At 42.9% G+C, this 25,043-nt stretch overlaps 1 protein-coding gene across 4 annotated transcripts in view; it reads right to left on the bottom strand.

Annotated features, from left to right (window-relative positions):
- The window catches only part of FAM222B (family with sequence similarity 222 member B), a 137,444-nt gene that overhangs the window by 65,871 nt on the left and 46,530 nt on the right, over positions 1-25,043 (bottom strand). For all 4 annotated transcript variants that reach the window (XM_083172359.1, XM_083172357.1, XM_083172358.1 and 1 more), the window contains exon 2: positions 19,220-19,291. The gene's annotated coding sequence lies outside the window, so the exon portion shown is untranslated. The remainder of the gene's footprint in view (positions 1-19,219; positions 19,292-25,043) is intronic.

The following is a 25,043-nucleotide window of genomic DNA, read 5'->3' as shown; positions in this document are numbered from 1 at the left end:
CAAAGTGGAGCCGGGCAGCGAAGTGGACGGCAGGGCAGTGGCGGCGGCCGCGTACCCCCCCCCCCCCCCCCCGTGGAGCCTGTCAGCGGCGCACCCAAAACACCCTGGAGTCGGATGATGGAGGAGGTAAGCGGTGGCTGCTCCCTCCCCCCTCCGTGTGTGGTGTCCCTTGCATGGGGATCAACCTGTGGTGTCCCAGCTGTCAGCACAGGAATCAGCCTGTGGTGTCCCCCAGCCTGAGCAGCCTGTAATGCATTATGCAGGAGTAGCAGCCTGTGGTGTCCTGCTATTAGGCAGGGGGAGCCCCCTGTGGTGTCCTGTTATTAGGCAGGGGGAGCCCCCTGTGGTGTCCTGTTATTAGGCAGGGGGAGCCCCCTGTGGTGTCCTGCTATGAGGCAGGGGGAGCCCCCTGTGGTGTCCTGCTATGAGGCAGGGGGAGCAGCCTGTGGTGTCCTGCTATGAGGCAGGGGGAACAGCCTGTGGTGTCCTGCTATTAGGCAGGGGGAGCAGCCTGTGGTGTCCTGCTATTAGGCAGGGGGAGCAGCCTGTGGTGTCCTGCTATTAGGCAGGGGGAGCAGCCTGTGGTGTCCTGCTATTAGGCAGGGGGAGCAGTCTGTTGTGTCCTGGTATTTTTATACAGGGAAATATACCAGTAGCTGCTGCATTTCCCACCCTAGGCTTATACTCGGGTCAATAAGTTTTCCCAGTTTTTTGTGGTAAAATTAGGTGCCTCGGCTTATATTCGGGTCGGCTTATACTCGAGTATATACGGTATATATTCATGTGCTATAAGCACATGAATAAAAATAACATGCCCCTTCACAGAAAAAAAAACCTGATTTTTTGGCACCAAAATTTAAGAAAAAAACCTTTTAGTTTAAAAGTTCACATTCCAGCTCTCCATCAAAAGATGGAGAATTGCTACACGGAGAGACACGGAGAACATCACTTAGAAAGACGGAGAGAATTTCACATTGAATAGGGTTGCTCGCTTTTGGAGAGCAAAATGCTCCGTCCAAGGCGAACAAAGCACAAGTTCTCCACAAAACACAGAGAACTTTTCTCATTGAATACTGCCCCTTGAATCACTGACTGAAATAAAAAAAAGTAATCAACCTGATGGTCAGCAACATGGAGTCGCAACCCCACAATGGGAAGGTCGGGACCCACAGTTTGAGAACCACTGTTCTAAGCGTTCTGCTGAGAATGCTTAGAAAATGCCGTCAAATCACCCCGTGTGTAGGCCCCATTAGTGTAGGCAACGAACATGGAGGAGCAGAAGACGGCATCTTATCTGTAAAGCTGCTGCCACTCAGCACTGTAATCTCAGTCTCTTGCAAGAGAAGAGAATGTAAGCCACCATTGATGTGGGGGTGGGTGGGGAGGGACAGTGTGACAATAGGGCTGCTTTTACAGACCTTCCCTATAAGTGCACGCCTAGAGTTTTTTTTATTTTTAGCACTGAACTGCTGTAAAAAAAAAACATCTCCTGCCTTGTATGTATATAACCACTCAAACCTACCTACATTTCTTATCATCCTTTGGAGGAGAATGTGTAAAAGGTGACTTGAGCAAGGGTTTAGGACCTAATGTGGACCATTCTGATACACAAATATCAGGCTCCACCGACAGCAAGTACCGCTCACCCCCCCCCCCCCCCCCCCCCCCCCATCGTAAAGTAATACAGCAACATATAGAAATCTACCTGGTCATCTGAATAGAACGTCACCAAGCTGCGGATACTGAAAAGTTGTGTTAGCATGCACTTAAATACACAAGATAAAAAAAACTAATTGTAAATAGTCTGTAGTCATCTCTGTGGTTCAGTGTAATTACATGGCTCTAAAAGCATCACTAAATTCTTCTTAAGGCCACAAGTTCCTTCACATTTGAATGCTTCCCATGTACAAATCTGTCCTAATCTTTGTAGCAGAGGAGGCCCCAAACCATAGGCTCATAAACCTGCAGAAGTGTAAATTAACTTACAGTATTCAGTCCGAGAACAAATCACCAGCCAATTTATTCTCTGCAATACCTTAATCATTCTTGTGTGCGCTAGGGCTGTAAAATTCTATTTTAATCTTAATAAAACAGCGTTAAGCAGGGGACAGTATTGCTATGGATTTCTTGAGTTTTGAAGAATATGAAGCACAGATCAATAGTTCAAGCAGGAAAAGATAATGGCTGTTTAGGTTCATTATGTTGTAAATAATTGCATGCGGCTTTCATCCATCTTGCACCAATTGCTTTAGAAGTGCAAAACTGTTTTGTTAAAACATTTGCTTGTTTATGATTATGTTACCTCATGACATTCAGAAACTAGAAAATAAAATAACTAATGTAAGTTTCCTGTCACAGTGGTGGCAGCCATTTTATGTTCTGATGCGATAACCATGCAGCAATTCAATTCAGTAGGATCTAGTGACCATATTGAGGTAAGATATGCTCAGTCATCCGTCAACAACAAAACAGATGATAGATGGATAGGATTCATAACCCCCTTAAGTGACACAGCCTCTTTTAGAATGAGAGGTTGCAGTGCATTGATTATATGGATTAAGAAAATGCAAATGATAGGAGATCTAGTGAACAGGGTGTTCCATACTTGCTTCCGGTCCATACTGAATGGTGCAGTTAGCCTCTTTAGCCTCATTCTGCTTTTAGCTGATGATATTTTATACTCCATTACAGATCAAACAAATAGAATGTCAGATATTTTGGGTATCATCAGTGAACGGGTATTTTAAAGGTCCATCAATTTAGGTTATAAGAAGCTCTTATTGGCAACTTGTATTTTCAGTATAATGATCCTTTTTCTATAAAAATAATAAAATACAACATTGATTGTAATCATACTGTAAGTAACTTACTGCACTGTAGCATACAATAAAGAGTTGGACATTAGAAGATACAGAAATGCACTATTCGATTAAGGAAAAACAAAAAAGGGATTTATCCTGATTTTTTGCCCCAAGTTATTTTCCTTGGTCACTTCAATTACAGAGCATCCTCTCCACACACACACAAAAAACTTTACTCAGGGATTTTTTTCTCCTTCCAAATTCAGTAACTTTGCACTAGGACAAGCTCGTTCTCTTTTTTTACTGTGCTAAAGTATATTAATGAACCACTCTAGGACATCCTGACAAAATTTTAACTAGATCGGAGCTTCTTTATACGTTTTGTTATTTCATCTAAAAAGCGAGACTTGCCGGAACAGAACATATTGACTTAGAGCAAAACGCTTTTGCATGTTTCTTATTCAGGTCAAGTCACAACTTTTCCACACTAGCCGATTTTGAATATCTCAATTTCAACTTTTTCACTTCACCCTACTGGCCATACATCAGACCTGATCGCATGCAGGTCATAAGAGCGATGGAACGAGTGACCATATGTGCTTTAAAAGTATATACGATCTGCTTTTGATGCAACGAAAGCTGATGGATCATACATGCAGCACGTATGATCTGAGGATCCACTTCTCAACCCGCGGGACCATGCATCGTAGCGATAGTCCCTTCAATGTGTACACAATCGATTGCACGACCTGTCGAAAGTGTGCATTCGGGCCGGAGATCATTCTAGTGTATTGGCAGCTTTAAACAGGCAGAAGGATTGTCAGGACCCCACACACCACCACCAAGCAAACGAAAGTGTAGATAGGATTCTCCCCTTCTACAGGTGGAGGGATGACTTGGAGATTCTGCCAATCACATGTCGAGGGAACGGTCGGAATGTCCCAAAAAAATAAAAAAAATAAAAAAAACTTGTGGAAAGTTACCTCACACAACCATACACTTGTAGAAGGAGGATTAAGGCTATCCCAAAAAATCTTTGGCATTTGTTTGCGTGCCTCCTACCTCCAAGTCTGTCTGTTGTTGCCCAGTTTGTCTTATCACTGTCTACTATTGTAAAGTGCATCGGAATCTGCTGCGCTATATAAGAAACTGTAAATAACTAAATAATATAGCTCATTCATATTTGGAGCAATTGTGTCCCTTGGAAATAAAGGTTATTTTAGATAGCCTTTTCATAATTGGGTAACTGTTCCCCTGGTCCCTGTTCCACCCTAGTTTTTACACTTTGAGTACATAATCAGCAGTAACCTACTACATTGATGGTAGTTAATAGCACAATGGCAGAAAATGACTCACTAGAACAATAATGATAAACAGTACGTGTAATGCACTCTTCTCACTGCAGCTCAAGCCTTTCCACAAAGAAAAACAGAATATGCATTTGCATATATTTTTTTGTTTGTCTCTTTTTACCCTGGATGTTTATCTAGATCCTGTGAATTGCCAGCATTTAAATAAACTCTTCCATAAATGCTACGCTGCAGAAGCCTATGCATATGTCAGAAATGACCAATACATGCAGAAATCTAGTATTTTTGGACGGGTCATTTGTCAGGTCATTCACTATTGTGCAGCTTTTCCCCTCTCCCCTATCTCTCCCTATTATTGCTCTTAAACTTTCAGTCACACCCGATTTCTTCTGTATCGCTCTAGATTTCTTTACCGTTTTGTGTTAAAAAGCAGTGTTTCCCAACCTGGGGTACTCTTCAGACCAGTTGGAGGTACTTGAAAATAATATTGGTAATGGCAGAAGTAGTAGTCTACCATTGCCATGGAGACTAACCACATTGCCTCACCTCTGGTTCCGTCTGTAGTGTCATCAGCATGTCCTCATGCTTTTGCCCGACCAGCAATCCACTGAGAGCTACCCGCGCTGCCCTCAGACATCAGCGATCATCTACTCTGCACTGACATGGGTGGAAGAAGCAACGGTATTAATCCTACAGCCATTAATGGGAACCACCGGAGACAGAACACAGCAAGCGGCCAACAGAGGGACCAGATTCCTGACCACACACTACTCAATATAAGAACATGAATACCAATCCCTTCCACTCCACCCGTAAGTACTGTGGAAATTTCAAATTGAGAGGAAGGGGTACTCATAAATGAGAAGGGATACAGCAGAGAAAACAGGTTGGGAACTGCTGGTGTAAATGGTTGCCTAGTGTAATGGTTGCTTTCACTCATGGTTACTGTATTTAAGGCCTAGATAGGTGCAGTTATAAAGCCAGACCTTATCTGGCTGAAACATTTAGTACCTGAGAAGTGAGTACATTTACCTGCAATAATGGTGGGTTAGGCATACAGTATATGCCAGTATTAGAACTTGCAGATATTTGTGACCCCTTCACAACCTGTAATCTCTAAGTGTTTTGATTAAAATATTGACAACATCCTCAATGCATTTAATTAGCTAAATACACAGAGATTTGAGTACATTAATGTAAAGCCCGGACGCGGGTGACTGCAATTACTTTTTAATGAGTAATTAATTATACGTGCTACAAATTGAGATCTATTTTTATCTTTATTTGCGGTCTTAATGTGTTATGTATGTTTGTGTACCCAATACATTTTATTGATTAATATAGTGTACCTTTTGAGCGCCCCATGCTTTTTCTTTTTTACAGTAATGTTACTCTGATGACAAAAGTCTGTTTTGAACAAATATATGGTAATAGTGGGTACAATATGGGTAAACAAATCTGAGGCTTTTTTTTTGGACAATATACCTAGGCTGGACAGATTGATGTGGAAGACAGGAGGGAGGGAACAGCTGGATGGATTTAAAGGAGTGGCTGGTGTGAGCTATGATGGGAGGGAGGGGCACTGCCGAGGATTGAAACCTCGAACAAAAATTATGATTTAATATGACTGTCTATGGAATAAAAAGCATCTTTCTGCACGTCGATTAGCTTTTCAGCCGGGTAACAGAACCTGGTTCACTGTAAAGCCATGAATGGGTCTCTGATGTGTGTTTGGAGGATAGATGGGTGGGCTCCCAAACATATGACTCCAGTCCAGGTTTTCAGACCTGCAAAGCCACAGGTGGGAACTGGGCTAATTGCAGGAGAAGGGATTTAAACCTTGTTCAGTATGGTGCACATTGCGCTGATGCCCAATAGCTGCCAATAAGTGACGTAGCGCCAGGGACTTGTACTGCCAGTGCCAGGAGGAACCATGCGCAAGGAGCACTACTTGGACAAATACCCTTTAGTGTTGTTTGTTTTGTACGAACCTCATGTTGCTGTAAAGTGGAGTTGTAGCATGAATGTCATTAAATACATGCCCAAATACTAGAAACTGCCTGCTGTGTCCTATCTGAACAGCGAACTTGTTACAATATATATATTTTTTTCAGCTGGCACTCCATATGCAATAGCAATACAACAGGCCCCGATTGCCCGAACAAATGCTGCATATCGCTCTAAAAAGACAGCACTAAGGAGGCAATCCAAATGACAGGAGGGTATATTAAGGGGTGAGTGCTATATGTCTTTTTTTGCAGTGAGTATGTACTTGAAGGGGGGGTCAAACCCCGAAAGCTTGTATATTAAAACAGATACTTTTTCACATTTGTATTGCCTCCTTAGTGCTGTCTTTTTGCAGATATAGTTAGATATATAGATATATATCGCCTTTCATTTGTGCACAACTGGAAGCAACTTCATGTGAAGAAGTTCTGTAAAAAATAAAAATGAAGGGATGAACAGAAGAGAGGAGTGTTCCTCTCGGGGCACTCCTGTGAGATAATCATTTGTTTGCAGTGTCATTCTTGCAGATTCTCATCTAGGTTAAACCCAAGGGCAACGCGATCACTCAGTTCCTTAATACCTAAAGTGATGGAAACCTGCTGTCAAGTATTTCAAACGTGCAATGCTCTGCTTCACCCTACAGTGTTACAGCTGCAGAAAATAATCACCAATATGGGCACCAAGAGACTGAATGCAGTAATCTGCAACTTCTAAGCAATAATATAGAAGTAGCATTATAAAACACGAAACCAATCATTCCGGATTTTAATTAAAAATTGAAATGTCTTATCTGTAAGATTATAAGGAAACTAAGCTTTAAATACACTAAATAAAATTTCACATTAAAAACCCACACTGCTCCAACTGTCACAATATTTACACAGCTTGCCTTCCAATGCTCAGATCCACAACAGGATACAGTCAAATATCCCAGGAAAAAGCATAAAGCACAAAAATTGTTTTCATGGTTTCTATAATTTATCAAATCCACGAGGAGTAATTATTCTTCAAATATTCACCAATATGATTTAGGGGGGAATGCAATTAATTGTGGTAACACACATGTACTTCTATATTTCCCCCTACTTTTGTTATTGGGCAATTCAATTAGGTAATTTTTCCAGGATTCATGTATTTTTTGCAATTGTGGCTGTGAAAAAGCACCATTTATTACAGATTTTGTTCCTTCTGCCTCCAAGCAGGTGAAACAAAATACCCCAGATATATGGCAAGATCAGATAATTGAATTACTCCCGGAAATCACACTTTGCCCTTGCACACCAATGCTCTAGTTGCCAATTTTGCCGAAAGGTAACAATATTAGGCCTTATCTGCATTAAACCCCTGACTACGTATTACTACCCCATGGTCACTCACCCATTTCTATTCTCTTTTTGCACCTCTACTGGTTTCATCCGTACAACCTCACCTCACCCGACACTATTGTAATATTAGAATACAATACATTTTAAGCTACTCCCAAGGGGCCTACACACAGGCTGACTGCTGACTGATTTGAGCTATGTAGATTGCTCAGCACACAGTGCTGCACAGCGATGTGTCAGCAATGTAACTAGATTTATCCAGGATTAATCGCTGCGCAATAGCAATTTTGGGCCCCACATGCGGCTACTGCTATGGCCCCTACACACGGAGCGATGTGGGGGTTTTCTAAGCGATCTAGTGAGATCGTTTAGAATTTACCCTGAAATCATCCCGTGTAGAAGAGAACGCTGATTTTGGTTAAAGGCATATGTTGAAACTGAGAAGTCTATTTCCAAAGCTTGACCATTAGGCCTTCTACACAAATGCATTAATTTTTAATGCCTGTGCTTAAACTACTGAATACTCTTGATACATGCACTTTATCAAAGGTGTTATCTACGCTAGCTCTCAATTTCTCTGCAAAAATATAACGGAGTCCCATGACCGAGTGCATCATGTACATAGAACGCTCTGCTGCAAAGAGGCTTTAAGAATACGCTTCTGTCTGAGAATAATGAAGACAAAGTACAGGGGCTTTATCTACAGTAAGCTTTAAACCAGCCTGGCCCATGTGTACTGTATTATTTATGTATAAGCAGCAAGGCCTTCTGCTGCTCCGTACAGAAAAAACACTTACAACATTAAGACACTACAGAAACTTCTAAGATTTGCAGTACTAAGTGTGGCGGCACACTATAATTTGAGAATACATATATGGACTCCCAGTCATAGCTGTACAGTACAGTATGTGCCCATGGGCCATCTCATTCCAAACCAGTGCTGCTTTAACAACATCTCCAGTCTACTGAAGAACTTTCATCAGTTTTAAAAGATCCACTCAGCCAAAGCAGCCTCAGCAAGGTCAGGCACTGGTGTTGGGTGGTAAGACCTGGCCCAGAGGGGCTCAGTATGTGATGTAGAGGTCAATGTATCACATATTGAAAGACTGAAGAAGTTGCCCTTGTTAACAATGTTACTTTAAACTGGATATTTTGCAACGGGAAACTTCTTGAATAGTCCACATCTCCACTCTTTTCAATGCTTGATACATCAAACAATCAAATGTCAACACTGAGATCGCGGACACCATTCTATCGAACCTGCAATCTATTAAAGCAATTTACAGAATTTTCCCAGTGTCTGCGTTAGAACTTTAAAAAGGATTATTTACCATCATGGTTGACTTGTAAAGTAGAAACTGCTGTAAATTGCATTGTCTGTTTCAACTAACAGTGTCTGTATTCTTAAGTAGGGTACACACCAGAACGACCATGATCATGTGACTATTGTGATAGGATTTCCTGAAATCGTACATTGGTTGCATGATTGGATTGGAGCACGCGATCGGTACCCAATTCAATGTAGTTGAAGAATCTTTAGTGCAGCAGGTAAGATCTCCAAAGAGACCAAACGACAAGCGCATCGGATCGGAATTGCATTGAAAACCTGTACAATTCTGCTCTATTTACATACAATAGGTCGTTAGACACGTCGAAATTGGGGAACCCAGTATTAGTGTCCACCGTTTAACTCTCTAAATGAGAACTGCATGACACTGAGTCGGCATTCAAAAGGTGTTTCATGGGGTTAGGGCTCTGAGCAGGCCAGTCAAAAAGTAGTAATTTCCAGCAAAATAAAAAATACACCATATATAGGGGAGAATCTCAGTACATTTTTGCTGTGGAGTGATGCAGGGGGTAAAAAAAATGATTGATGTTCATATCAGCAACTGCTAAAAAATGCATTCTTCAATTATGTTGCACCCTACAGCCCCACCACTCACTTTTGTTGAACTAGGTCACATTTTTGGAATGGAATGGCTTGAGGCATAATTGCTAAAAGAAAAATTTACTGAAGAAATCGTCGGCACTTGGGGGAGTTATATAGAAACTCAAATCACTAAAAGAACAGATCAGGAAATGTTTTAAAAATACTTTGTGGTACAAAACACCTGATTCAGGGCTCATATCCCCCACATAGGTGAATATAAAAAAAAAAAACAAAAAAAAAAAAACACATACTCGAAGGGTGATGTCCCGGCAATAGACTCAAGTTCATCCAATATCTTTCTTTGTTTTTGTACTTTATGATTTTCTAAATGAATACCACTATACCGATACTATGTAAAGATTCAGGGGGTATTTAATCCAGTATTCCGACTGTTGTTATTCAAAAGTACCGACAATCGAGTGTCGGAAAGTCCTGAAGTCAGCGAAAAACAGATGCAAATTGTAGGTAAACGTCACAATCCACATACGTTTCTGACAGAACCTTTCCGACTTTAAGTCGCATCTGAAAACCTTCAATGCTGATGGGAAACATTGGCACAGATGGAATACCTCCCATATTCTTTTATTTATTGGAAGACTAATACAAAATGAATGCTGAAATCTGTACAGGACATATTTGTATTCCTCTGTTTTGTAGTGCTTCAATAAAAGAAAGTTTGGAGAAAAACATTTCTGCTGTGAAAATGTGTATCTGAAATATCAGTGTGACATTATAATGACCTGTGCAAAATACTTAAACAAAACCTTGTTCTTTGTCTTTGCCTTGACAGGGTTCAAAAGCCTCTTTTATACTGTAGCGTAGTTCTATACAGCATAACATTCACACTGCTGAATGCTGCAACCAATGTTCACATTGACCCAAAGCAAAGTGAACATTTGCCAGAAAGTGTGTACGTGTACAAATCTATTTGCTCAGGTTATTTTTGGAGTATCAGTATTAATTGTGCTTAATAGGCTTAAGGAAGTTTGGTTTCAGCTCCTGTGTGTAACAGCGCGAAGGGCTGCCTGCTGTGAACTACACCACTGCTACAATGATTAAAGGAAAAAATATCTAAAAGTGAGTAGTCCTGGTGCTTCTATGGCATACTTGCCGACTTTTCAAATAGCCTCTCCGGGAGAAGCCCGGAGAGGAGAGCCAGATCTCCAGGTCAGGGGACGGGGCTGATGACTGAAAGTCCCGCCCCCAATCCATGCAAAAGCTGTGATTCGCGGGTCCGCGAGTAGGGGGCGGGGCTAAAATGCTGCAAAAATGATGCAATTTGCGTCATTTTAGTTCCGCCCCTTGCCGCGGACCCGTGAAAACCCGGTAATTAGTGTGGCATGGAAGGGGGGTGCGGGAGGGAGGATCGCCGTCCTTCCCAGCGGGCTGGGAGGGGGATCCGATTTTCGGGAGGCTCCCGGCAATTCCGGGAGGGTAGGCAAGCCTGTTCTAAAGTAGCAACTCGAAGACAATAGGACCAGTGTGACTGTTAAAATGGACTGCCACTCCATCAGAACAATAAACTTATTGCTACCATTATAAAATGACTTCGAACAATGTTCAGGCGGGGATACGGTCGTTAGATCAATACTATTAAGGTCAACATACACTGGGTCGACTACTGATGGACGACCGGCCTTAAGTCGATAAAGCCCAAATGTCGACATGGTCAAAAAGGCGACACATGCATTAGGTCAACATTGGGAAGGTCAACTGTCAAAAAGGTCGACATGAGTTTTTCAAGTTTTATTTTACATTCGGCACAAAAATAAAGGTGAAAAACCCATGTGACCTATTGTCTGTCAGCCTTCCCAATGTCGACCTAATGCTTGTGTCTGCCTTAGGCAAGTCGACCTTTTGTTTAGGTCGACCTTCAGTGGTTTACCTTAATTTGGTCAACCCAATGAGCCATACCCGTTCAGGCAACTAGCTAATTATTTACTGCACAAGGATGTGTCAATTCTATTTTGAAGATGGTGGAAATTTGTTACTCCTAATTAACTTCGACAATAGACAATATGTTTACATGCCCTAACCTTGTGCTAAAACACAACTAAACCAAGTTGTAAAAGCAGTGTGTACGTAGCCTAAAGAGCGTAAACACTGAAACGCATAAGGAAGTTCTATCCATCTAATCATAGATGGAAATTCTGAGCAAGTTAATCACTGTAATGTTGGGCTCACACTGGGTGATATATTGTTAATGATATGGACTATAATAGATATCGTTAACGATATATAGTGCAAATGTGCTCGATATTATTAATGAGGGTTGAATCGGAGGGGTTCCTCCAAGGCCAGGATTTTCTTTGCGTGAATCTTTCCATATACAAGTGTCCGTTTTCCAATATAAGCATTGGGCCTTTGTATGGCTCACCCTCCACAGTGTAACCTTCGTAGATCGCCCAACATGGCTGCCTCATCTGGTACGATTGTGGATAGGATGAAAAACACAAGGACCAGACCGTTTTAACGGGAGCCTACATTGAGCGTTAGGACACTGCAATCACCCTATTTTATATCATCTCTTGTAGGGGTAACCTAATCCACCCAGGGTAATCCTACGCCGTGCGCCCAAGATGGCCGTCTTACCTGTTATCTTGTGAGGGTGGAATATATATCCCATGGAATCTAATACTCAAAATGCCTGCATTAATCCAGTATAATGCTTACTGTGCGCTCAAGGTTTTCTTTTTATGTTTGTGTAGCTTGTCTATTAAAAAGGCACCCCTATATTAGGGCGAGTCCACAACGATTTTGTATGGGCACCTTTACTGTATTACTTATATATTCTGTATTAAGAGCATGGTTCATGATGTTTGCAAAGTGTGTTGAGTCCTGTTGTAGTAATAGAGTGTGTGTGTGTGTGTGTGTGTGTGTGTGTGTGTGTGTGTGTGTGTGTGTGTGTGTGTGTGTGTGTGTGTGTGTGTGTGTGTGTGTGTGTAAGGTTACCTAAGATGCACTCGCATTTATTTGGTATCTTCTGCTTCAGTGCTATCTCCATTCCTTGTTATGGGAAAATTTGAATTGTCTCAAAAGATTTCCTGCTGCTGCATGCCATACCTGGTGTATAAGCCCTCATGCAGAATTTTACAGTGTCTAATAGCAACAGGCCGCTGTGTAACATAACCATCCATTTGCCGATAGTTATTCTGAGCTGACCTTCTGTCAGTTGTGTGACTGGTGCCGCTTTCCTTCTCAAAGAATGGACCTGTACATGACATACAGAGGATTAAACTGATTGAGATGCAATTTGCCTAGCAACCATTCATTAAGCAGGGTTCACAAGCAGGCCAGGAATCCAATCCACCACCTTATCTGCTTGCTGAAAAGATAACCGTCTCCAGCAAGTCCTTTGCCTTCGATTTACTAAAATATTTTCAGCAATTCTGCAGAGTAAAACACCTAAACTGCCCACCACTTAAATGCGCCACCAGTGCATCTTATTTAGGAGAACCCTCCTTCCTTTTTATGTGTTCCACATTACTGTGTATTTATATATTAGTCACTTTGCTAAAATGTCCTGCACCATGTACAGTATGCCGCCACAGGTGTGAAGTTGGCCTGATGACATTTTGAGTAATTGCAAGGATAATCCAGGATAGCCAGTGTTAAAGCAGTAGTACATAAAGGCTATTATTTTCTTTAACTAGTATGGTAAGTACCTTTTAAGCATTTTTTTTACTTATCCATCTACAAATCATTACCTCCTTTTCAATAATCTCTGGAGGACAAAAATGCATAGCTGCCACAACATCGCATTTCTCTGTCATGCGATGGCAAATTAGAAAGAAATAAGGGGTGTATTTTACAGTACACAAAGCTCAGAGGGGCAAACAAAAGCCTCTGCTCCTCACATCAACCACCCTTATTTTAATATAGCTAATAATTATGTATATAGTTCACACATAATACACAGTGCACTACAGAGAATTGTTGTTTACATTATTCCCTGCCCAGTAGAACTTACAGTCTCTATTCCCCATTACATATACAGACACTAGGGTTAACTTTTTTTGGGAGCCACCTAACTTTCCAATGTGGGAAAATACTGCAATGCCTGGAGAAAACACAGGGAAAATATAAAAAATCCACACAGTTCGGGCCATGGAGGGAATCAAATTCTAGACCTCAGATGCAGGGCCATAACTAGGTGTGTGCCAGTGGTGCCTAGCCCACAGTCCTTCTGCACTGTGGGCACATCCGCTGGCACACACCTAGTCTGCAGAGCAGTGAGGCGCTAGGCAGGAGAGGCACTCTAATGGCTCTGAATCCTGCTGTACAAGAGAGATGCTGGCGCCATACAGCAGATGAGTGACGGGGGAACAGGCAGCAGCGGGCACCACTTTCAAAGGTACAGTTGAAATCAATGGCGGCTGCTGATTGGTCGAAAGCTGTAACAAACTGCTTTCTCAGCCAAGCAGCGATTTCCCATTGACTTTAATGGGACAACACACACAAGACAGCACCACCCTCCCCCCTTGCACTAAGGACTGCACCGCCAACACCTTTGCACTGCCTACACAGCCACCCCCCACACCGCTTGCACTCCTGCATTACACAAACCTTGCTGCCCACAACATATATTATTGACACTCATGTATGCATTATGAGACGGGGGCTTGTGAGCAGTGTTCCCTCTAAGCTGTGCGCACGTGCGCGCGCACACACCTCAATGAGTGTGCGCACAGACATTACAACTGAGCGCACAAAGCAGCAGTGGTCCCTTTTTGCAGTTGTGGGCTCAATTAATGTGTGTTTCACCCATTAACTACATTGTGTACTCTATTTTGAATGTTTAAATGTTTAATATCATTTTGAAGTAAAGTTAACACATATGCTGAACGTCATTTTCCAGTTATATATAAGTGACGCACAAAAATGTAAATTTCATTCCAAAGTTGCACAGCCAAAATCTTTAGCCGCACACAGCCTTCGTAAAATTAGAGGGAACATTGCTTGTGAGAGCAGGAAAGATTGTTTTATACAGAATGTGTGGGCCATAAGCAAATGCAAGGGGGGTTTCTGGTTAAAGGCAAGTGCCTTAAATTATGACAACACTAGCACTGGTATATGATATGATCAACAGAGCTGCCACCACATCATGTCGTGTAAGGGACAGAGCAGAGCTGCTGCACATGCCTAGTGTACAGATAGAGCCAGGTTCTTCCTGACTAAAGGCCCCCATACACTAGCCGATTTTGGTCAGATTTCAGCCAGATCAGTCGGATCTGGCCGAAATCGGACCAAAATCGGCTAGTTTTGATGTCCCCTCAGATCCGATGCGCGGTCCCGTGCGCATCGGATCTGCGTCGGGTGGTCGGACCTGCTGCACGTCCGACCACCCGACTTGGGACCTAGTGGGGCGGCGTGGCGGTGGAGGGAGCAGGGGGGGCTGGGGATGCGGCGCGGCTGCGGGGGACACAGGCGGCATAGAGCCGGGCAGGGGAAGCCGGCCGGGAGCTGTCAGTAATGAATAAAAAAAAAAAAAGCCCATACAATGAATGGGCGGCCTGTGATTGGCTGAGCGCTCTCTCAGCCAGTCAGCAATTGGCTGAGAGAGCGCTCAGCAGCCAATCACAGGCTGCCCATTCATTGTATGGGCTTTTTTTTTTTTATTCATTACTGACAGCTCCCGGCCGGCTCCCCCTGCCCGGCTCTATGCCGCCTGTGTCCCCCGCAGCGTCCCCAGCCCCCCCTGCTCCCTCTACCGCCTCGCACAGACGCTGTCCCCCGCAGCGTCCCCAGCAGCGGGGGACACAGACGTGTCCCCCGCAGCGTCCCCAGCCCCCCCTGCTCACTCTACCGCCTCGCACAGACGCTGTCCCCCGCAGCGTCCCCAGCAGCGGGGGACACAGACATGTCGCCCGCAGCGTCCCCAGCCCCCCTGCTCCCACCTCTGTAGCCCCCCCTGGTTTTTTACATGTGATAAATCGAGACGATTTATCACATGTAAAAAATGGCACATCAAGTGCCAATCTAATCAAGCTCCCCCGGGGAGCAGCCGGGGAAGTTCAGGGGGAAGTCGGGGGCGACTTGTCCTAAGGACAAGTCGCCCTAGTGTATGGGGGCCTTAAGTTTCTGCACCTAGGAGCAGAAAACGCTTCCTTTCATCTATTGTTCTCAGCCGCAATACAATAGAGAGAACAATACAGCAAGGGGATTAAAAGGGGATTAGTGTGACTGGTCTTTCTCAGTTAATCCTATTAAAGGCCAAGAAGAAAGTGGCTCCATCTGTACCAGCTTCTTCTACCACATTTACTGTATGTGTGGATCTGAGCCCTCAAACATTGCAATGGACCAAAGAGTAGCTGCCAGGAGGAAGAGACAGGAGCCTTACCATGAAGTGGGAGATTATGAACTTAGAAATTGCAGTACTGTTTCTATTAGGTTAGTGTATTTATTTATTCTGAAATGCTTAACCTTTTCCTGACCACCTATCTTATTTAAATGTTTGAAAAAGCCAATGCTATAGACCACAGGTCTTCAACCTGTGGCCCTCCAGATGTTGAGGAACTACGTGTCTCATAATGCCCTGACCATTTTGACATGCTCTTATATGAAAAAATGTGGCAATGCATGTTGGAACATGTAGTTTCACAACATCTGGAGGGCCACAGGTTGAAGACCCATGCTATAGGCCATCTGTACTGTTAAAAATTAATTCCATACAGTAGGAAAAAAAAACAATTTTCAGAGTGGGAGATTTTGGATTACATTTGGAAAAATCCTGCATTTGCCACTGTGGGCATACTAATTTTGTTATATTTTCTGAACAATTTGTGGCAATTTACCAACTGCATGTTGCTCAACTACATCACAAGAGTAGGATCATCTTACCAGAGTCAGATGATCATCAAAAAAAGGAGTGCAAGAGATTTAGCTACACTAAAGGTGCCCATAGACAGTACAATTATTGTATACAATTTGGACTAGATTGCATTGCATATGTTTTGCAATGCAATGAGATGAGATCTAGTACAAAAACTATGTACAGCACATACTTTGTTGAGCTGTGCAACGGAAGCGCGCATCTCATCACACCCAGCAATTGTACCGTGTATGGGCATCTTAAGAACTTGGAAACAGTGGCGTAAGTTCGCGCCAGTTGCCCAGAGGCGCGCTCACACAGCACCTTATATAAATATACGTATGTATGTAATGTTTAAAATAAATAGATTGTGATATCTATGTTCCTAATAGGAGGGGAAGCCATAGAAGCGAAAGTGAAGGCTTTCAATTAACTAATTTAAATTTGCTGGGGAGGAGGTGCCCCCTTGGGAGCAGGAGCCCGGCGGCAGATGACTTCATTGCCTCCCAGAGTTACGCCTCTGCTTGGAACCTTGGATGCCAATCTCGGAGCAGGATTGAGCTGGATTAAGGGGGGAGGCACAGGGGCTCAGTACCCCCCTCTATCTAGGGGCCCCCTGTGGTTGGCATGTATTCTTTTATAGCTAAAGGTTTTTGTGCATGGGAGTGGAGTAGTGCTGCAGCTTCGCCTATCTGCCAATGTGACAATGATTGGTGCTGAGCATCGGGAGCCAAGGCACACTGACTGCAAGTGTGCAGTGCATTACTGGGAGCTAAGTCCCATGAGACTTTGCACACTAGGTCAGAGGCTGAGGCTTGTGCTGAGCTCTGCTTGGTGGAGCTCATCATATGCTTCTTAGGCCCATAAAGGACAGCAGCAGCAGCAGCCTAGTCATGGGAGGGTTTTTAATTGGAGGCAGTGCTGAGCCTGCCAGGGCTCCTACAAAGTAAGGCACAGCGAGACAAACACAGGCTTTTCATGTGGTATTTTATATATACTGTATATTTATGTTTATATTAACCCCCCCCCCCTCCAGTTACCCATTGACCAAGTTTATACTGCCTTTACTCTGTGTCTTGACCGTGTAATATTCTCCCGTGCAGTTTGCGACCAGTAATGACAAGTGGGAGGAGACCCCCCCTGTCTCAAGTACCCCCAGGCCCCCCAAAGGCTTAATCCGGACCTGCTCGCCCCACTTATCTACTTACATGGGTGGCCGGGAGCAGGGCAGACAGCTGGGGTGCCTCTGGGAGCGGGAGAGTGGCAGTAGCAAAATCGGCAGAAGCTGCAGAGAGGAGAGGACGTTGAGGCAGGGGCTTAGAGGTGTGGACTGGAGCAGGAATGGGCTGTGCGGCCTGCACAGGGTGACTGTCATATCCGCTCCAGATGGCACTCTGGGGTCGGGAACAGCCAGGCAGCCTCTGAGTGAGTGCTCAGACACTGCCCGGCATTAGATATGCACATGCTCTGCAAATCCCGGAAGGACCATTTTTTAGGGCCAAATCCTGGGATCGGACACCCTACTTGGAATACATTACCTGATGATTATTACATGTAAGGAATTTTCTCAGAATGCTAACTAATGGCACACAATCCTCAGTGGTTATAGGTCCTTAATACCGCACATATACACAAGGAAATTAGAACTTCATTATGGTTTGAATTAAATATTTTTTAAAAGCAAAAAATCTTTTTACCAAGGGTGTTTCCTGGATTTTCACCTATGATTAGGTTGTATTACCTTTGCTGCACAGGGCAACTGTATACATACAGCTATTTTTACCAATATGTTATACTGTGCATTATATTAAGTGGACAATGTGGATGCATATGCATAGATAGCATAGATAATATTAGATGGTTGGGCACAAAACAAAAATTGTACACACTAAGATAATGGAACAAGATCTCAATATGGCATGTCCGAGGGTATGTGCCTTGCCTAAAACATAAAGAAAAAGAAGAAAACTGCGCTTTGAGGAAAAGAATACCACACAACGTGTACTAAATAACAATTTATTTACATATTCTGCTACATTTTGCTGATCATTTTAGTTTTGTTTTTTTCAAATAAAGACATATTGAACAAATGATAATAATAATGATAGACCTTAAAAAAGGCCTTGAATTGAGAGAAATGGCATAAAACATAGCTGAAATGTGGGCGAACGCAAAAACTAGAGAATGTATTAAACAATTGAGGTCAATGATACATCTCTAAAGCTTTGTAATTTTAAGCCTCAAGGTATGTACACACTAAAAAAAAAAATTATACAACATGCATAATAATGGTATAGCTAAAAAATATTTTTGTGCATATTGGTACAGACTCATTGCTAATGATGCACACTCCAGCAGGTCATTAGCAATGTCCTCTGTCATATGTACATGCGGAATGTAGCATGGCCCCTGCTCTCTTAAGCCCCAACCCCCAGTTGTTCACCACACCCCGCCGCGGCAAGTGTTTATGCACTTGCGGATGCAAACACCCCTGCCAGTTCCCATCACGCACAACATCGCTGGGTACACATATTGCCTAATGTGTTTCCAGATTAAACATGTTTTACACTTTAACTGTAAAAAGGTCCACACACACACTGGGAGATTTTGCCATGGACAGCGATGAAAGGGGAATTGCTGCGCTGAAAATTGCTCAGTGCATTCAGACTGATCGATTTTCGTTTGTTTAAGCAATTTTCCCAGGGGTGGACGTCTTTCCATAGCAGGATGCTATGGAAAGCCATCCACCACATTGCTCATCTGCTAGTAATACCAGCAGATGAGCAGCGGGACCAGCGATGATGCGGGAGCATACATCATCAACGAACTGCAGGACCGCATATGCGCTGTTGGGTGCATAAGTGCTAAAATAAGCGATAACGCTCATTTTATCGCACGGTGTGTATGCACCTTTAGAATTTACACTTAAAGGGTAAGATAAGAGCAGAAGGCTGTGCATAGTTTTTGGTCTGCTGCATGTTTAATGCTGCCAGATAAATTGAAGGAAACAGAGGGGACTGTAGTGACGTACTCACCAGTGTTGGACAGGTTCTAGGCCAAGTGATCTATGGTGATGAGGACCCCCAGCCAGCATATATTAAATTTCCCTAAGAGGAGAAAAACAGATCACTAAATAAAAAACAAAATAACTTTTTTCATGAAACACAAAAATATGCAATTGTGGGAGCAATTAAATGCTCCAATTAAATGCTCATTGTTGTGCGGAAACGCAATGTTTGAAAATTGCAGTAAGGAGAAATTGACTGTAAAGGAAACTATGGAGGTTTCTGTACGAGTTTCCAGGGAAAACTCCAGCAACTCACAGAATTACCTCCTATATATTCAGTGTATGGATGCACAGAATAAGGTGTATGTGGCTACAAAACAAAAAGTATCAGGAAAAAAAAAATGAAGTAAACAAGTTTTAAATGAAACACCTCTCAGCCACCGGAGCATTACCGCTGTAACCTGCATCTATTATTATGAAATGAATTTCTTAGAGCTTTGCGAGAGGTGAAAATATTCAATAACAAAACTAAACCGTATCGAACCAGCTGGGAGGCCAAAATTTCAGAAGAAAGCACTCAGTGATTGTTCTGTTTTATTACATCTCACATGGCCATATAGAACCACTGAAGTAGAGGCAATTCCAATTAGACCACCAATCTTAAGGTAGCTCTGAATGCTTCCTTCCTTTATCAAGTTCAGGTGCTTATTTTCACAAATAGGTGAAAGTTTCAGTTCAGTTCCATTTTAAGTCCTTTACTATAAAACAAGATGAAACTCGACGAAAATCAGCATGAAAATGACAGTAGATTCCACTCTTCCTAACTTACCTCCGCAATGAGAATAGGTTTCCTAAAGCATTAAGGGAAACATCTTTTTTTTGGTTTACAAAAAGTAAAAGTTAAATGAATAGGTGTAACATAATATATATTGTATTTATGGATACTAAGAAAATACTTTTATATACAACATTAGCATACTTCTACCTATGCGCATCACCACCAACAGGATGCTGAACGCATGCCGAACGGAGAGCTGCACACATGGGAACGGATTGCTCATCTGTCAAGTTGCAGATGACAGCAAGTGGTTAGCTGCCACCAAAACAGAAAGAAAACCCGCCCTGAGTAAATCTGTGAGTGAATTGCAAAAGTATCGCTGTCCGCTGTCCTGTTGCACATTCGTAAGCAATTTTCGAACCATTAACTGTTATTTTACGGTAAGTCTGACCCTACTACAACTCTGTGATACAAGCTGATTGAGGTAGGTGCTGGCGTCACACTCTCCATTAAAACGCTTGGGCCCTCCTGTGTTTTTTCGGAAACTCCTTAAAAATGGCAGGGGCTCACCCACACACGTCGACTTCCTGTCAGTCAATCGCGAGGGGATTGCAATTCGATATTTCCTCTATTTCAGCTTGTGCATGCATGCCACAATCCGTATGCTAGTGCAGTGATTGGATAATCCAACAGAGTGCATATTCGCACACCAATGATCAATTCTGAATCAGACCCATTCAGTACCTAGCTGTGAGACAACTCCAGACTGGAATACATTGGAGTTTCTGCATGAACAAGCTATTACACTGTACTGCCCACATTAGGCTGCCCTTCTCCACCTCTCCAGCTGTAAAGAAGCAGCAAGTGTCAGATGTGCAGGTCTGCATACATGCATATGTGAGTAAGTTTCTGGTATACTCACCTACAGTGCTACCAAGGATGCTGTATGGCTCTGTATAGATCATATTGTATACAACCATAACCCTCTGAGGCACTTATGTATTATATAGCTTTCCTTCTGGACTTGTAACTTGGTGGGACTGCTATGCTATTACTGGTGCCTGTCCTTGTGTTTCCCTCCTATGGTCCTATAGATTGTAAGCTTGCAGCAGGGCCCTCCTACCTCCAAGTCTGTCTGTTGTTACCCAGTTTGTTCTATCGCGGTCTACAATTGTAAAGCGCAATGGAGCCTGCTGCACTATATAAGAAACTGTAAATAAATTAAATAAATAAGTCTTGTGGTGAGATGTACATTCAGATAAGAGGCTATTACAATACAGATGGACCAGAGAAGACCACCTCTCCTTCTCCCTTTATGTCCGTTTGTCTGTAATAAACCTTATGGACAGTGTCTAATCCCCCGTTTTCCTCTACTTCTTTTGTGATTATCAGAGAAGTCTGAATACCGCAGTGCATGACATATAATGGACACTGCATACTACATGTCATTTCATCTAAGCCAGGGATGGGGAACCTTCAGCTGTTGTTTAACTACATACCCCAGCATGCCCTGCAACAGTTTTAGCATGGAAAAATAGCAAAACTGTTGCAGGGCATGCTGGGATGTGTAGTTCAACAACAGCTGGAGGGCCAAAGGTTCCCCATCCCTGATCTAAGCAGTAACACGGTACACGGCATCCCACTGCCTTGCGTAATCCGACTGTTTTATATATATATTTTATGTGAAATATTACTTAAAATGTTGCCAATCAAAAACTTGTGTTAATAATTATACACTGCAATTAGGCCTTAACAAGGGCTGTATTATTGTAGGATTTTTCTAAGCTGCAAGTCAGATATTCAGAGTTGTATTAGCATACTTTGCCAGTGGGTTGATCACTATTTATTTTTTTGAAACAATAGAGTGAATTAACATTTCTTATTCAATAGTACATCAAAAAAGACTTCTAAATCATTCTAGCCATTTGTTCTATAAATGTTTTTCTTTTCATCTTTGTCTTTTGTGGGTTTCTATGCAAAGAGAGCCTTGAGATTCAGCAGATGTTTTATAAATTTAAGAAATCAGATGCACAGTGCTTTCAGAGAACGCAGTCACAATGAGTCTTACAGCACAAGTGGGCAGTGCATTGTTTAGGAGTACTTGTGACAGACTAAACTGGCAAGCAAAGGAGAGTGCCCTCTTAGCTAACTTATCAGCAGGGTGGCCCTATTTCTGAGCATACAAATCAGGACGCCTGATATATTTTTTAGTACAACACTTGTATGAAATGAAAAATAATATTAATAAAAAAAAAAAAACACTTGTTCTTGAGTGACTAAATTGTTTAAGACTTGACAGCAGCTGTAACCAGGGCTGTGCGCTTAGCAAAGCTGGAGAAGCAAAGAAATGCAGCATAGTCGCATAATTAAAGGATTATTAATCAGAATAAAATTAAAGCAGCATTAATATTAAACACCAATATATACCATATAAATCACACTGACAAAACACAGCAGTAGCAGAACACAAAGGCAAATCATGTACAAAAAGCGTAACATCGAGGCTATTGACCCCACCTCCCTTACCCTCCCTGTTTGACTCCATTCTCTCTCTTGCCCTGAACAAGCCCCTACAAAATTCATCCATTACCTCTGCTCCTTATTCTGTTGCTCCACCGACCAATATTCACCCTCGCAGATCAACCCCTCCACCCTGGCACACCAAATGCACGAGATATCTGCAAAAATACTTCTGAGCGACAGTGGAGGAAATCATGCTCTCAAGGTGCCCATACACGCACCGATTCTGCCAATGCGATGCGTGCTATCAGATGCACGCTCCCGCGGCATCTCATCGCACAGTACAAAAAGTATGTGCTGCACATACTTTTTGTACTGTGTTTTTATCGCATCGCATGCAATGCTATTTTAGCACAAAACGCACGGCAGAATCGGTGCGTGTATGGGCACCTTAAGGCAGATTTCCTCCACTTCAAACTTATACTGTACTTTTATCCTTCATTACTGCCGTTTACCTTGTTAAACAGTCATACTTCAAGAATCTCATCTCCTCCCAGTCTTAAACACCCCGGCGCATCTTTGCCACTATCAACTACCTTTGCCCACTCCCACCTCCCTCTCTGCTCTTGAGTTTGCCACTTATTTCACATCCAAAATGGACTCTCTACTTCAGAACCCCACATCCCACCAAAGCATCAGCAACCAGTCACCTCTTATACCCTATCAACCCTCCCTATCCCTTCTGCCTACTCTGAAACCTTTCTCCAATGTATCTGGTGGTGAGAAAGTGATGAACCTCACCTGTCTGTTCCTGTCCCACCCCCCACCCCCCCTCCAATTGACCCTATCCCCTCCTGCTTCCTCCACTGCTACTCTCCTTATGCTTGTTCCCAACTTGCCCACCTCCTCAATCCCTCTCATCTGGCACAGCCCCTTCCGCCTTTAGGCATGCACAGGTCTCCCCTATTCTTAAAAAAAAAAAATACCCTTGATCTGAACCCCTTCTCCAACTACTGACTCTGCTGCTTTTAACACTTAGGACCACACTCTCCTTCTGCAAATCCTTCACTCTCTTCCTGTGTGTGATACTGCCCTCTCCTGGCTATATTTCTATCTGACCGTTCCTTCTCGGTCTCTACCTCCCCCTTACACTTCCCTTTCTGAGTCCAATTCAAGCTTCTCACACTCATTTACAAAGCTCTCACCCATTCACATCTGTTCTCAACTACTTCACACTCCTACCCATTCTCTACGCTCTGCTAATGCACGCCACCTCTCCTGCCAACTGATTACTACCTCCCACTCCTGCCTCCAAGACTTTTCACCTGCTGCTTCCTACATCTGGAACTCTCTACCTCTACCCTTCAAACTCACCACCTCTCTACAGAACAGGCCCGCAAGTCCCATTGTTATTTGCTCACTCCTACCACTTGTGTCACCCATCTGACTGCCACTCCCCTAGAATGTAAGCTCTCATAAGCAAGGCCCTCTTCCCTCATGTGCCCTTCCTTGTTTTACCTAAACCCTCTCCATACTTCCTTTGATGCCACACCATTACTAATTGTATTATTGTCTGCTGATGAAAGGTTTATATACCCTGTACTTGTCCTATACTGCCTTGAACTGTACAGTAAAACACTGTTTTCTTGTTTTTGATTACTTGTATATAAACTCTGTAACTGGGTGCTGAGATTTCCTTTTGGTGCTATATAAAGATTATATTATCATCATCATCATCAGTGGACCTTACCGAATTAGGCCTAATTATTATTTTTCATGAGTTCCAGGGAAATCATGAGTGCTGTCAAGTCGTTAGCGGTGTCAAGTAAATATCCCTTTTACATTGCAAATGCCAGGTTGCACGTGGGATTTGGATACAGTCTGTCCCGGGATCGCCCCTGCAATCATCATCTGGGGGACAGAGGCATCACAGAGGTGACACTGCTGCCTCCTCCAGAGAAGTGAATGGGACCCGGGTTGCTCCACCTAGGTTACCCATTCACGCTGCCCAGTAACATGGGTCCGACCACCGGAAGATTACTTATTTTATCCTGGGTCAGACTGCTGGGTTGCTCGACCTGGGATATTTGAAATGGCACTTTCACACCGCATGCCAACCAGGGTTATTTCTGCAGTGTGAAAGGGGTATTCTACATAGTAAAGAACAAAAATAAATGAACAACCCTAACAAATAGTGCCAACCCACTGAAGCAGCCAGGAGGAATATTTTTGCTGATTTCAGATATCAGTTGCATTCTACTAAAGAACTTTACAATGTTGTTAGTGGAAGAAGTAACTGGGTCTTTTGTACAGAAAACTCTGAAACAAAAAATATTGTTATACTACAGCACTTGCTGTTGTTGACCTGCTGGGTGGACTAGATCTAGAGATGCCTATATACAGGCCTTGCTCTGGTCACAGCCATCACGTTAAAAGCAAACACAACTACAGGGGAAACTGGTAGACAGCATGCAGTTGTTTAGCTTTTGAAGCACTGACACTAGAGATCGAGATATATATATATATATATATATATATATATATATATATATATATAGATAGATAGATAGATAGATAGATAGATATAGAGGATAGACCTCCATTTAACTGTTGA

Source organism: Crinia signifera, chromosome 2 (genome assembly GCF_055691185.1).
Source record: "Crinia signifera chromosome 2, ASM5569118v1, whole genome shotgun sequence".
Classification (NCBI taxonomy): Eukaryota; Metazoa; Chordata; class Amphibia; order Anura; family Myobatrachidae; genus Crinia; species Crinia signifera.
This window is presented reverse-complemented; position numbering and strand designations above follow the sequence as displayed.